Genomic DNA, 15,724 nt, shown 5'->3' on the forward strand with positions numbered 1-15,724 from the left:
CAAAAATGTCCATTAAAGATAATTGGTTTCATATCTTGTGGTGATTCATTATACATTATATGGTCAATTTCTTTTAATACTAAATTAGCCGTTCTTGGGGTATGCGCGTGGTTTTTCACCGAGTGCTCCGATTATTCTCTCACAAACATAAAGTCAATCTCGAACACGTTCATTAGCTGACTTTCATTAACATTCGTATAAAGTTATAGGCTTGAAATAATTTTTAAAAAAGTACGCGTGTAGTCCGTAGAGCAGAGTTAGATAACCCTGGCGTTGTCATCTTTAATTGGTTTTGGTCCAATAATGTAACATAGCTGTAAATTATCATGTAATAGGAAGATAATATTGTGGGCCTATAGATCAGAAGTTTCATATTATGAGTCGAAAAATCATTTTAAATGAGTTCCCTGTACTGTTATTCACTATCAGCAACACCACAGACGTTGACGTTATCGATGGCAATAGCATACCATCACGTGGTCATTATAATTACAATGTTTTTTTGTTTTTTTTTTCTATATAACTTTTCTGTATTTTTCATTTCAAGGGTTAACCACCTCGGGCAGAATTGACTTACTCTGTACTTTCACGACAACATACTGTTCTTCAACAATTTCTGTCTGATTGGCATTCGACTCACTGTGGGGTGGGATAGGAAATGCACATATGTTGGTTATTATTGTTCCATTTTAACAAAAATTAAATTTTCTGGACAACTTTTCCTTGAAGTGGTAATTATTTTTATTAATTTTAAATATTAAATTAATTTGAATCAATCATTTTAAATTCGTTGCACAATGAATACACTGCCATTTAATTATGACAATCTATAAAAGACTGAAGCACAAACATTGAATAATAATTTACGAGGTATATTTGCAATGAAGAATGAATAATAAATCGCGATTTAACTAATTCGAACGATACGACTAAGGCCATTAGAAGATCAGTTGCAATAATAAACGAAAGGAGCTCAAGTAGGCACGGCAGTGCTTATGCATAGGCTCACAAGGCTCTAGCTGGGAGCTCTAAAAAATTATGAACATTTAAGGGCCCAAGGAATGAGGGAGACCTCAGAGCACTCTAGCGCCTCAGGCCCCTCCCGCCTCCGGAAAGCGTAAGTACGGCCCTGCTAGTAGGGTTCAACGATTCATCAAAAAAAGAATGGCATAGGTAACACAACGTTCAATCATTCAACATATGTATGGCTGTGCTCCCATTTCAAAGAAGTTGAAGAAAATTTTATAATAAAAAAATACATTTGTGCATGCCAAAGAAACATTGCTTTGATACAACTGAGGTTATGCCTCATTCTTTTTGGAGTAGAACCCCTGAATTACCTATGGACCAAAATGGAAAAAATGCGAATTATGGACCAAACGCTACTTGAATATTGGGGTAGGATGGGGATCATTCTATTGGACGATTCAGATTTCAATTTTAATTCATCGATGTCAGGACTCAAGTGATTAAGGGCGGGGGGGGCGATACAATTATGTAAAAGCAACTTTGCAGGATGCAAATTTAATGATTGGAAGAGTATTTTCCTAGAACATTCTTGAAACATCCTATGCAGAGGCGTAGAAATGCTACAGCATTGAGTCAGCTGCAAAGGCCTCAGTAACAGGATATTTTATCAATTATCAAGACTGCCACACTAAAAAAGGCGAGTAGCTACGAATTTGACAAGAGCGTCAAAAAAGCTAGCTACGTTACTGATCTTATGTACATATCGTTCCATGTCACAGGGGCATCCAAATGTTAATCCTGCAAGGTAACTTACAATGCCGTGGAGGTTACAGCTTGTAAGAGTGGTTCTAAGAACAGTTATAACTTCTCTCTCCTTTATTGGTATATTCACCACCCTAATCTGAACCTCAATGAATATTCATGGAATGATGCAGAGAGTCTACACTTGAAATATGTCATTTTTATCTTCATAGACTATTGTTCCTGCAAAACTTTTCCACTATCTTTGAGAAATCTATGCAGAGGCAAATCATGACAGTTTTGAAATGAAGTAAGCCAACATTAAGTACGTGATCCTATTAACAAAGCCATTGAATATAAATGATCAGATATAGTATTTATGGAATAAAAGAAATCAGTACAATTTGCTGTTTGTTCCAAATATTCGTAATTCGTGACGCATTGTCTGTCACATTAACCCTCACGCAGCTTTAAACCCCTCCCCTCGTATCACATTAAAAAAAAAAAAAAAAATTAAAACTTTTCTATATACGGTATTTTGAAATTTTAAAGAACAAATTTCATTAAAAACACATATCTTCCTATTTTTGCATCTTCAGTAAATTCTAGATAGTAGTAAACACTATGTTACTATATTTTTAAATTATAAGTCGCTATGGCAGTACTCTTGTACCTTTCACAAAACTTATTATGCTGGAAAGTTGAAGTGCTTAAAATATTTTTTTGCGGTTTTTAAAGTGCGTTAAGATACAAAATTTCTAAGTGAAAAATTTTCCGCAGCATGATATCTTTCTAGATATCCTTCACAGGTTAATATCCCTCCTTCCTTGCTTCCATCCCTCTAAAGCAGGGTTCAGCAAACTGAGTGCCGTGTCGTTTCAAAAGGTGCTATGTTTTTATCATGTTGCATTTTTTAGAAAATAATCATTTTTTTTTTGCCTTTGTACAGTCTTGTAAACTTAAAAATTTAATAACAATAATAATTGTTTATTTGTTGTATATTCAAAACACTTGAAGAGAGATGGCGCTGATATTATACCTGAATAGCATCGTTTGACTCTTGTGAAATTATTAGTGGAAGAGAAAACTTAGCTGGTGATACGAGTTAATGATAAGTGAAAAATGGAATTATATGTGCTATGCATAATATGAACCTGTAAGTTGTACAAATAAACTTTGTTATAATTGTTTGCATTTTTAGCTAATCGATATATTTTGGTTTTTGTTGACTAAATTAGAAATTTGAAGTAACCATTGACGTACGATATTCCAGATGGGTTCTAAACAGATGTATGCTTTCGCGATATAAACGTGAAAATAATTCCATGCCTTTTCTACTTAATTAAAGTAACTAAATTACTAAACTACTTTAAATGAATTACCATGCATTAGTAAACTAAATTACTTTAATTTTAAATGAATTTAAATTAATCACAATTTAAAATTATTACTTCAGAATGAATCGCTTTGATTAATTAGTTCTATAATTTCATCAATGAAATCATAAAAGCTAATCCTCCTCCTATCATAGTAAATAGGAGAGGTGATATGATTGAGACATTAAGTTGGCGAAAGAGAAAGAAGTCTGTCAGATAGATACGGGAAATTGTTACCCAGAGTAATGAATGATGGGAAAACGAGAAGTCATTGCTGAAGATTGTACAAAAATCCTGGATATGGAGACGAAAAGGGATTCTTTACATGGCGAGTGGTAAACGAGTGGAATGTATTGCCAACGCTGAATATTTTCATCGCTAAAGTACTATAGTCGTTGTGGTCTGTGAGTGTTCGACCTCCGTAATGATTATTATCACTTACAAAATTTCACATTTTACGATAGAATCTAGGCGGGAAAAATTTTTTTTTTTTTTGTTTATTTTTTTTTGAACCACGAGGTCAGCTATTTTTGTTCTTTGGTTCCTGCGGTGTGTCGATTTCTAGTTTGTTTGTTTGCTTGATTCAAAATGTTTACCGCATCTTTTTTTGTTTTTTATTTATGAAATCTGAAGTAGTGTAGATGTGCAAAATTTAAGAACGTTCTCCAGCAATTCATTCAAGGTAAAGAAAACTCGCACAGTTCGATTTCCTATAAATGACCGTTTTGTAAATTTAATCAAAGTTTATGTAATAATTAGTATTGTATAATGGCAAAACGTAACAGATAATAGCGTAATAGAGTGATAACCACTGATTTTATTAATAGCTATCAGTCTAATTATTAATATCGGTCTTCTATCAGGAGACCTAAACCACGTAACGACATGAACTATCCAGTTCATACTTCTACCTAACTAATCTGTAAACTATTGATGTGCTCGAGGCCAGTTTTTTTTTTTTTTTTTTTTTGTGTGTGTGTCATTAACAATACTTAAAAGCAATTTAAAAGCTGTGGTAATCAATTTAATATACTTTTTACAAAATGGACCAAATGTAACATTAATAGAGATGTAGTGTTCCAAAAACATGCAAGAGCGAGATATCGAGGTGAAATTAAATACATAATTAATAAAATAAGTTTGCAATTTGTTAATCTTTCTGCTCACATATAAATTGTATTCCTTGTAAATGCAGTATACTTAATCTTAGGCTGATTAGATAAGCTGTACTTATACAATAATATCGTTTCGTTTGCCGCTTGACATCAGAAGAAAGATTGACGTGATGTTAAACTTTCGCGTTTCAATGACAACAGTTGACTGCGATTGCGCCTTCCGGGTAAAATAATATGGCAGAATAGCTCTTCCGTTCTCTTTCGAGTCCAAAATTACGTCATAAATATGCAGAGAGCCTCGTTAGGCGATACTTTAACATGCTGTACATACCAAAGCATCATCACTTTTAAACCCGAAATATGGAAATGATCTATGAATCACAAAAGGTTGTGCGTTTTGTCCTCCTAACTGATATGAAATGGTTCTTGAAGAAATTCCAAGCACAAAGTTAAGTTAAAATCCGTTCAGTCAGGCGAAGCTGTTGTATGGGCCAACAGAGAACGACACAAAGAACGAAACAAAGCGAAAAGACAAACCGTGGAATGTGTAGGCACCTTGCAGGTGTCCTGCTCATCCACGAAAAATTGAAACAATGCAATTAAATGTACTACCTTAGTTGTTCAAAAGCTACTCGAATTAGCTATATGTTGTCTTCACTCCACGCGTACGTTATTATGACAGTTCAGAGCAGATCATATTTCTTCGCAAATTTTGCAGAGTTTGTGCTATCTGCCAGTGAAGGCCGATCACTTTCGTGACAAGTTTTACGATATCTGAAAATAAGGAGCAATTTGTTTATTAAATTTTGTTGCAAAATTCGCAAAACGGCCAGTGAAACATGAATTACTGAAAAAAAAAAAAAAAAACATCCTGAAGGCTTCCACGGGATGTGCAGAAGTCTGGGAGAATCTACAGAGGTAAGAATTGTAACAGAAAGAATGATGAGAAATGGCTAAGTGAAAAAAAAAAGGGGGGGGGGGGGGAATCGCAATTCAGTTTAAAATGGTGAACGATTAAACGATTAAGTGTACGCGAGAGAAGCAGAAGAGGATGAAATTTGCAAAAACTGATTTAAATTGAGTCGCTACTCGATTTTATCAGTTTTTTTTTTTTTTTTCCCCCAAATGCAGAACATTCAAGAATATTGAAGCCTATATTTGTAAACTTGGCTTCATGTGACTTATTATGTGACATTCCCAAGGAGTAAAAGAGCTCATCAGGGGAGGACATTCCACTCACACCATCCCCTGTCTATACCACTTAATCGTACATCTATACACTGTACTATCTCCCATCTGCGTGTACCGCCCACAATTGTTTCCGAGATTCGATAATGTCGAAAGGCCACAGATTTAATGATGAAAGCCAATAGTGGCAAAGGTACTGTAGATGACAGTCTGTTGCAATGGAAGTAGCTTCCACTGGAGGCGGCTTAACACTGCATGCAGGTATCATATTCTTATTGCAATTGCTTGAAGCCGGATATTTTCGGAACACACTTTGTATTTTTTTATGTATTTGATAGTTTGATTTATTCTTCATAAACTGTTTTACTGATAATGAATTGATAATACTGATTTGAAGGATAGTATCTCGAGAGATACTATCCTTCAAAATTTTGCATGGAGGATTCGTAAATCTTTTTATCTCGGTGTTTATTCTTAGAATGCCACCGATGTAATCGAAATAACAGTTCCACTTGCATTAACGTCTAACTCTGTTGTTTACATAAATATGAAGACTTTTTAAATTTCGAGTATGTGCTCTTCTGGTGTTAATAGAAAATTTTAAATTAATTAATTAACTATTCTGTGAACTGTATAATGCTTTCAAGATTGAGTGCATGGACATCTGTACTTAGAAATATTTCGGTTTGTGAATGAATAAATAAGTTTTTTTCTTTCTCTTTCTATAGTAGCGTTTCATTTTCAAGTATTGTTTTGCATACTAACTTCACCTGGAACTAAGGTTATATAGTAACCTCAAAGGAAGAGGAAACAAGGAAAAAATAAGAAATGATATAAAGAAAGGCTTATTAACAAAAGTTCAAAGAAAAAAAGTCCACTTGACAATTAGATTTCTAGGTAAAGACACTGGGCATGTTATGGTCACGTTCGCGTGGGATGTAATTCCGCCCTACTGACCTAATTAGCCATTTCTTCGTGCCGACGGTCTCTAATAGGGTCAAAATCAGTCTGCGAAAAGTCGCGGAGAAAACCTTGAATATGTTATAAGAAGTGCCATAGTCTCTTCTTCCTGGATTTCTTTTCGTTGTCCGTTACGTGAGTAAGTTAACCAAATAAGTTTTTGAAGCTTCCTTTTAACCTTGAAGGAATTTTGGACTAGTCTTTTTTTTTTTTTCCTGAAAAAATAAATATTTTTGCTAGTATTGCTTGCGGCTTCAGAACAACAGTGTTCTAATAATGTTCATCATCATCAAATTCCTGCCATGTACCCTCAAGGGGTGTACAGGATATGACAGTACTACATGAAAAAATTACATCATTACTAACTTCCTATCTACAATTTTCCTCCAAATCAGTCTGTTACTTGTCAAGACTCCAACATTATCAGATCTTATATTTCTATCGTCTAAGGCACTTTGTACCGTATCAATCCACCTATATCTTGGTCGTCCTCTGGGTCGTTTTCCTGCCAACCTGGCAGAGAACACTTGTTTTACTAATCTTTCCTCTCCCATTCTATTTAAGTGACCATACCACCTGAGATTAGCTCTGCTAATGCATTCCTGGATGCTGACAATGTCAAGTTCTTTCCTAATATCCTCATTTTTAATATGATATTGCCATTGATGCCATCTGTTCACGCCTCTAATCTTTCTCAGGACTCTCATATCTGTGGTCTCTAGTCTTTGGTCAAGTGTTTTACTTCTGACCCAGCTCTCAGATCCATAAGTTAAAACTGGTTTGAACACTGTCTTGTATACAGCTAATTTAGTGTTCCGACTAATTTCTTTCTTATTCCATATGAATTTATTCAATTGACTTCCCACCATACCAGCTTTGCTGATTCTGTTGTCTATTTCTATATTTAATTTACCACCTTCAGTAAAAATCGTGCCTAAGTAGCTGAAATGTTTTACTTGTTCCACAGGTTCTCCATTCACAACACAGTTGACATTTTCAATGATTCTGCCTATTTTCATTGTCTTTGTCTTTTTATTGCTGACCTTCATACCATATCTATTACAACGGCTATTCAATTTAGTCAGAGAATCTTGCAGACTTGTAGCGGATTTATTTAGAAGTATAACATCATCCGCATAAAGCAAAGAGCTGACATTAACATTTCCAATTTTGACATCATGCTTAATACCACCACTTTCCTTCATAATGTGATCCATATAGATAATGAATAACAGAGGGGATAATGTACATCCTTGTCTCACACCAGATTTAACATTAAACCATATTCCTGTACTTCAATTCTAACTGCTGACTTACAACTCAAATAAAGACTAAGCATTGCTTGATATAATGCCCCATTGACACCATATAACTGCAGCGTATTGAATAGCTTCTCTCTTGGCACCTTGTCATATGCCTTTTCCAAATCAACAAAACTTAAATACAGATCTTTGTTGTATTCCCATGCTTTCTCGACTATTTGTCGTAAAGTGAAGATCTGATCCTGACAGCCTCTATTTGGCCTGAATCCAGCTTGTTCTTCACCAAGCTTTTCTTCCACAATTCTTCTCAACCGTTTCTCAAGTATACTTGTATAGATCTTGCCAGGAACACTGAGTAGGGAAATACCTCTAATTCTCACATGCAGTTTTATTTCCCTTTTTATATATGGGTACTATGAGAGCTCTACTCCAATCATCGGGAATTCGTCCGTCAGTCCAGGCTTTCTGAACTATGCAGTACAGCCACTGTAAGACTTTTATACCACCATACTTCAGCATTTCTGGTCGAATATCATCTACTCCTTCTGCCTTTCCACATTTCAAGCCTTTGATGGCTTTTTCTACTTCAAGTATGGATATGTATTCCTGACTGCATGCCTGGTCAGTGTTTTTTATCACTGTGCTGTCATCACTGCTTGTTTCATTTAGCAGTTTTTCAAAGTAATTACTCTATACTTCAAGGATATCTTTTTCTCATGTTTTCATGTCACCTTTATCATCTCTAACTCCTTTTACAGCACTCTTTCTTCCATTCCTAAGCTTCTTCAACAACCTCCAGAAAATTTTGCCACCTTCTTGATATTTATTTTCTATATTCTTGCCAAAGTCCTCCCATGACTTTTGTTTAGCTAGTTTTACACACTGTTTAGCTTTCTTACATTTGTCTCTGTATTCTGTAAGAGTAAAAGCTGACTTATTTGCCAGAACTTTTGATATGCTTTCTTCTTTTCCTTCACTGCCTCTTTAACTTCCTGTGTCCACCAGGGAGTTCTGACTTTTTTATCCTTGCACACAACCTCACCACATGCCTCTCTGGCAGAATCAATCAATGTTTTCTTCAGAGTTTGCCACTGAATCTCCAAGGTTTGATTCCTGTTCGCAAACTCTTTCATTTTCTTTTCAATAATCTTTCTGTATTTTAGTCTACAGTTCACATCTGAGAGCTGCTCAGATGTGAACAGCTCTCAGATGTGAACTGTAGACACAGTTCACATCTGAGAGCTGCTCAACTTTTATTCGCTTTAAAACTTTCTTATATGTTATTCTTTTCAATATGAAATTCAATTTTATCCTGCTCAAGACTAAATAGTGATCACTTCCAATTTCAAATCCTCTGTACACTCTGGTGTCCTGCACCAGGGAGAAAACATCACTATCAACAATAACATAGTCAATGAGACTTTTCTTATTCCTAGCCTCTTCTCTCCATGTGAATTTGTGCACATTTTTATGTTGGAACATGGTGTTAGTAATAATCAGTCCATGTCCTGAGCAGAAATCCAACAGATATTTGCCATTATTATTAGCTTTGCTCTTTTCTCCAAATTTTCCCAAAATATTTTTGTATGTCTCAGAATCATTTCCTACTCTGCTATTTAGATCCCCAACAAGGACCAACTTTTCCTTTTTCATTGTGTCAGTTGCTTTTTCTAAAGCCTCAAAAAATTCCTCCAGTTCTACCTTAGTAGAACCTTTTGTGGGACCATAGGCACAAATAAGTCTCATTGTCCAGTTCCCCATTCTCATATTTGCCCACATTACTCTACTTGAGACTGACTGCCATTCAAGAAGATTAGCCTCGTATTTTGTGTTGAATACTATGGCTACTCCTTCTTTTCCTTGATTGTCATTGCCTGAATATAACATTTTGTATATATTGCTCAGAAAGATCTCACCAGTTTTGGTCTTTTTTGTTTCAGTCACCCCTATTATGTCGATCTGGTACTTATTTAATTCCTCAACTAGCTCCATTTCTTTGCCATTCAGGCTTCTTATGTTGATAGTACCGATCTTTAACTCTGGTGATGTTGAGTTGGGGTTTGTTTTCAGATTTGTTCCAGTAGCTGACTTTTCGCTGTTCGCCCTGGTTCCCTGGCGAAAACAACGTGGGCCTTGTTTAACCGGGCGACGCCCCAGCTGGCATGAAATTTTGTCATGTTGTACCATCATTTTTTATTTTGGTTTAACCAATAAGAATACAATTTGGTAGGCTAAATCCCAAATTGCCAGCCCATCCTCGTTCGTTCAGTTTCAAAGTAGATACCCAACAGGGTGCACCACGAGAAGGTGAGGATTGGATATTAGGTCAGAAGCCCTGGTCGGTTCTCCGCATTCCTTTAAAGGCTATGTGGAGGTCTCCTCTCAGTTATCCAGCTTTGACCCTTAAGCACCCCTCTAATAATGTTTAGAATCGAAATATCAGAATATCCTAACTTTGAAAAGCTTTAAAAAGCAGAAATACTTTTTTTCTACATATTGTAAGTTTTGAAAACCTTGTTGCTGAATAAATTCTAAATTGGGCATTCGCTATAATAGTGATGCTATGCTTCAGATTATGCTCAAGACATTACTGACGCTATGATACCAGTATATTGTGTCGACCAATTTGTTACGCGAAGAAAAATTTCTCCACCACGGTAGGAAACTCAGTCGATATCGACAATGCGCTTTAGTTTGAAAGACGAATGCCTTTCGACTCCAGTCCGGCTACGTAAAGAACATTTAGAACTGCTGTTCAGCTGAAGGTGAGTCACCAGTCTAATACGGAGGTAGAAACTCCATATGAGGCTGTTGGGTTTCATCCTTCAAAACAGGAAAACAGGCCAGAAGAACACACGCAAATTTCATAGCCTAATGGCTTCGGCAGTAATTCCAAATAACAACCGTATGAGATCGATAATTTGTCTTCGATTGCAAAATGCTTATAGTCAGCGTACTGTAAAAATCTCCTCCTTTTACAAATGAATATAAAATGTATAAATTAAAAAAAAAAACCTTTGTTTATAAACTTTCATATCTTAAAAAAAACCCTCAATGTTTTGAAGTATACCATTACCTTATACTGTTCAGTGCGATAGTACTAGGAGTGCTTGCATAGAAGGGTAGAGGGATGTTGTGGTTTACATCGATCAGTTAAGGCCAGCCAAGCAGATTAAGTATGTCGTCTATTAATATCGTATTCTCATCGGGTAGTTTGTCGGTTTTGTATCGTAAAACCTCAATTTCCCGAAGGAAATAGCCGTCTATCTCCTCATGAAACTTGTTCATTTCCCTTTAGATGAAACCCTATAATTGACCTAAATGGGATTCGAACCAGTTTTTACACCGAAAGGTAAATAACGCTTCATTTTCATACTCGATGGCTTTTATTTCTTCAACATGTGTTTCTTCTGCTTTATTCTCAAATCGCCCAAAAGATAAAGCTATGGCTAAACATTTTTCATGTATGAACAAATACTAAAATGCTTTGTATTTACTGAAATAAAGAGCCAAAAGGCTTCACTTCGGCGATGCAAAATTAATTAATTTAAGTGGATATTGAATCCAACATTATTTCAAAGCCGAATAGAGAAACTATAAAAGTTTCGGCGGATCCAAGCGAAAGCAAACCTTTCATGACAGGGACAATTCGTAGTAAAGGTGGGTAAGCTCTGATCACTATCCTTAGTATTTCCCATAATGTACAGCACATCTCCTAGCGGATATATATGATGCTATACATTATGGGGGGAATCACTACCCAAACCGGTTTCGCCTTTTGTATAGGTGAAGCGGGCTCTAAAAATAAGATGATCCCGAAAGATCGCCCAACTCAGCGTTGTTCCACTCAGTGACAGGCTCACCCGTCACCGAGAACTTCTCAGCATTGGCTCTACTTAGTGGCAGGCTCACACCACCACCAAGCAGAGCCATAATCTCAGCAGTGGCCCCACTCAGAGACAGGCAAAAACCTACTCCCAAGCAGAGACTCTCGGAGCCAGACCCGAACCCGTTTCGACCTTTGTATAGGTGAAGCGGGCTCTAAAAATATGACTATTCCGAAAGATCTCCCAACTCAGCATTGTTCCACTCAGTGACAGGCTCACCCATCACCGAGAAGAACCTCTCAGCATTGGCTCTACCTAGTGGCAAGCTCACCCCACCACCAAGCAGAGCCATAATCTCAGCGGTGGTCCCACTAGAGACAGGCAAAAACCTACCTCTAAGCAGAGCCTCTCAAATCATCAGAGCCAACGCCGCACCGCTTTCGACCTTTATTGAGGTCTCGTCAGTGGGAGCCGTACCCAGTTGTAAATACCCAGGTTGAAGTGATGCAGAAGTTATACTTTACCATACGAGTTGTCCAAAAAGGTGTCACATTACAAAAGGCACCAAGAATTACTGAAATAAAGAGCCAAAAAGCTTTACTTCGGCGATGCAAAATTATCCAAATTAAGTGGATATTGAATCCAACATTATTTCAAAGCCGAATTGAGAAAAACTACAAGAGTTTCGTGCCGAATATAGAAACTATAAAAGTTTCGGCGAATCCAAGCGTAAGCAAACCTTTCAGAGAAACTACAAGAGTTTCGTGCCGAATTTCTCTATTCGGCTTTGAAATAATATTGGATTCAGTATCCACTTAATTTGAATGTTTTGTATTTGTAAATTTATTTTAAAAATATATAATGGCTATACGTGATTTAAAACTATTGCATTATATTAAAATCGTATGCTGTACTATTAAGATATTTCGTACCAGAAATGGTTGCTAAAAGCAATAAATATGATAGTATGATAATAAATATAAGAATTCATAATATTCATTGAAGAAACAGTGGCAGTAGTGGCTTTATATTTCCGCTAGTGCAAGAAAAAATGAATACTGTAAAAATATATATCGTTAATAAATCAGTTTTGTTGCCATTTGTGCCACTCATGCTAAATTCACTATTACTCATACAAGTCGTCGTATTCCACATCGAAGAGAGTGGGGGAGGGCGACTTCTCATTCGACATACATGCCACAGGAAACATCAGCTTACCAATGTTCGCTGACCGGAAAAATTGCTACTTCCCATAAATACACCACCCATGCCTCTCTTGCAAGGCAAGAATCTCAACAATCAGTACAACGAGAAAAATTACTTCCCTTAGGAACAAGGGAGTAAATATAGTTACCATTTATAAATACGAAAAAGTTTAGTGCCTTTCCCTTAATGCGCTGCCAATCGCCGTTGCCACCGTTTTAACAACTTTTTCTTGTTTGGAATTAGCATAAAATATAAAACTAGGGAGACGAGGGAAGCAGGTTACGTGTACCAACAGCGTTGTCGTTTCACGTACACATCATCCCTTCACAAAGACATCAGGAAGTAAAACTAAAATCCATATTTTCACGTGGTTATTAACGTGTTGTGCAAAATACATTCGCGTTACGAAACGCGCGCTCTCATTTTTGTCCTACTTGACTACCTGCTGAGAGTGCACGCGCTTATTCTCCCATCCAAGTCTGAGTATTGTCTCTGTGTCCTCGTTAGATGGCGCTAGATTCTGGGTCATATAAAATAAAGAACCAGTTTTGAACGCCAAAGCCTGTTTCAGTTGTTTTGCAAAGGGAGCAGTGAAGGGTCATGTTTTGGATACCGGTAATAGTGCTACTTGTCGTCTCGTCTTCAGTAACAGGTGAGTTGAAGAAACTTTGTATTTACGTTATGCTGTGGAAGCACTTTTTATCTTTGTTTTTTTCACCTGTCAAATAAAACTATATAAAATAATAGTCAAACCAATTCTGAAATATGGCAGTGAAACATGGACTTGGGGGAGAGCGAGATAAAAGACAAGTGGAAGCTGCATAAAGGAAGTTCCTAATTCCGCTCGCAGACAATAAAAGAATAGACAAGATAAGAAATGAAGAAATAAGAAAATTATCGAAAATTGACATATTAATTTTCGATAATTAACGGAAGACATCACAAACTATAGAATGAACTGGAAAAACCACGTGGGAAGAATGGATGAGGACATGGCCAAATATTGCCTGGAAATATAAACCAATGGGACACCGATCAAGAGAAAGACCCAGGAGGAGATTGGCAGAAGACTTTTTAAACCCTTGAAAACGTTACAAGCATGCCTAATACGTGAAGCCAAGGAGAAGAAAATTTCATTGTTCTCTGTGTATTTAAAGGGAGGCGAAAGATTGCTATCCAACTAAAAATGTTTCGTGTACGAATAGGAGAAAACAGTCTTACGGTTTGCGACTAAGTCTGAATGGTCATTCCCGGTCTATAGTTCTCTGAATAATTCGCAAAAAATAAGTTGATGACAAGACAAACTATTTTATAAAACAAGAATTTAAATTTTACTTTAAAACGAAACAGAAAGCATCTGCAGCTTTTCCAAATGGTAAATACTTGAGAGGAAAAATGATGCATGTTTATCACACTTAATCGTGAAGTAACTTCTCATTTCATTAATCTCTCTTTCTCTGTGTGGGGGCGGGGGTCTCCCATGAAAGGTCGTAAATCTATCCTACATTACTACTGTGGAGTAGGATACAGGTTAGATAATCCAGATCTTTTTCTCATAATACCAATATGAAACTTTTCAAGCCAATTCAGGCCTCCATTAAGTAGTGCCGGATTAAAACCTGTGGGGCCCCTAGGCAGTCGAAATCTCGCAGCCCCCTCTCGCAAATTATCTCCTAAAATACGTTTTTAATTTTATCAACCAACAATTTTAATAAACCAATTTTATTACACAAAACAAACATTAACAATTATTAACGTTATCAAACAAATAAACGTTATGTTATTAAACAATAATAATTAAATATTATTAAACAAAAAGTAAAGAATTTTTAATTTTAATAAACAAACAAAACTTTCAGTCTACCTTTTTTTTTCTTTCAAAATCAAATCAATATTATTTTGATCCGTTGTTGCGGGGCCCCCTAAACAGCGTGGAGCCAATAGGCCGGTGCCTACTCTGCCTATTTGGTAATCCGGCACTGCCATTAAGCAGAGTAGTGACATTACGTTGGGCGACGAAACCGTCTACCACCTAAAGATTTTTTTTTTACGAACATTCATGTCCGCTTTGTTCAAGTTGGACCTTTTTAGTTTTTCTCACATTTCAAGTGGTATACTGTTTTTCGAACAGAGAAAGATTGCATGTAAAGTCAGTGCAAATTATTTTGCTTTGATGATTACCAGTGATAACTGGTAATATAAATTTATTCCGCCATTCGATTAGATTAAGGTTATCGGAATTTCATACATACGAAATTAAGAGTATCGAAAAATAAAATGGAAGATATGAGAAGTGTTGTGAGTTAACGATGTTGTATTCTTTACCTAGATAGATTCAACAATGATAGTAGTGTTCGCTAGGAATCTTCCCAATATCCAGATCTTAACATAAACAGTATTTGTGGGATTATCTTAAATCCTATTGCTAGTAGTTTCTGCCTTCATCCAAATGAAGAATTTAATTTCTTAATGCCACTGAAGACATTAAGTTGGCCTCCAATAACCAACCTATGCATAAATGCTCCTTATGGGATGAAGAAGAAATGTTTTCTCAACTCTTCATTTTGGGAAAACATCTAGTCAGATTACCAAGGAAGAGATATGCCACCATGAATGCAAATGATCACTTTGAAGTAAGCAGGTAAGTTTGACTAAGTACAACCATATCATTCTAATGGGAAAAACTGGATGAGTCACGCTGGTAGAATATCTCATGCCATTTTTGGAATCACAGAAATGTTCACCTTTGAAATCGAGTATTCTACTATTTGCTGGAAAAGTAGCGAAAGCAACCTCGTGAGGAATGTCTATATACTACATTCTTGTGCCAGTGTGAATTTGTACTACCGAATTCTGCTGATAAAGGGGACGAGCAGTTTGGGTTTTCACGTGAGACTGTTTTACACTTGGGGTTGTTCGACTGGCATGGAACTCTGCATACAGTTTATTTCGTGTTTCGTCTTGTAGAATACTCGTGCATCACTCTCTCACGAATTCGCCTCTTAGACTGTTACTTCTCAATTATGTTATTTCATCCGAGCTAACAACACCTTCAAAACAGTTTTGTGAGATAAGTTCTG

Source organism: Typopeltis vanoorti, chromosome 4, assembly GCF_054136105.1.
Source record: "Typopeltis vanoorti isolate ZY-2024b chromosome 4, IOZ_Tvanoo_1.0, whole genome shotgun sequence".
NCBI lineage: Eukaryota > Metazoa > Arthropoda > Arachnida > Uropygi > Thelyphonidae > Typopeltis > Typopeltis vanoorti.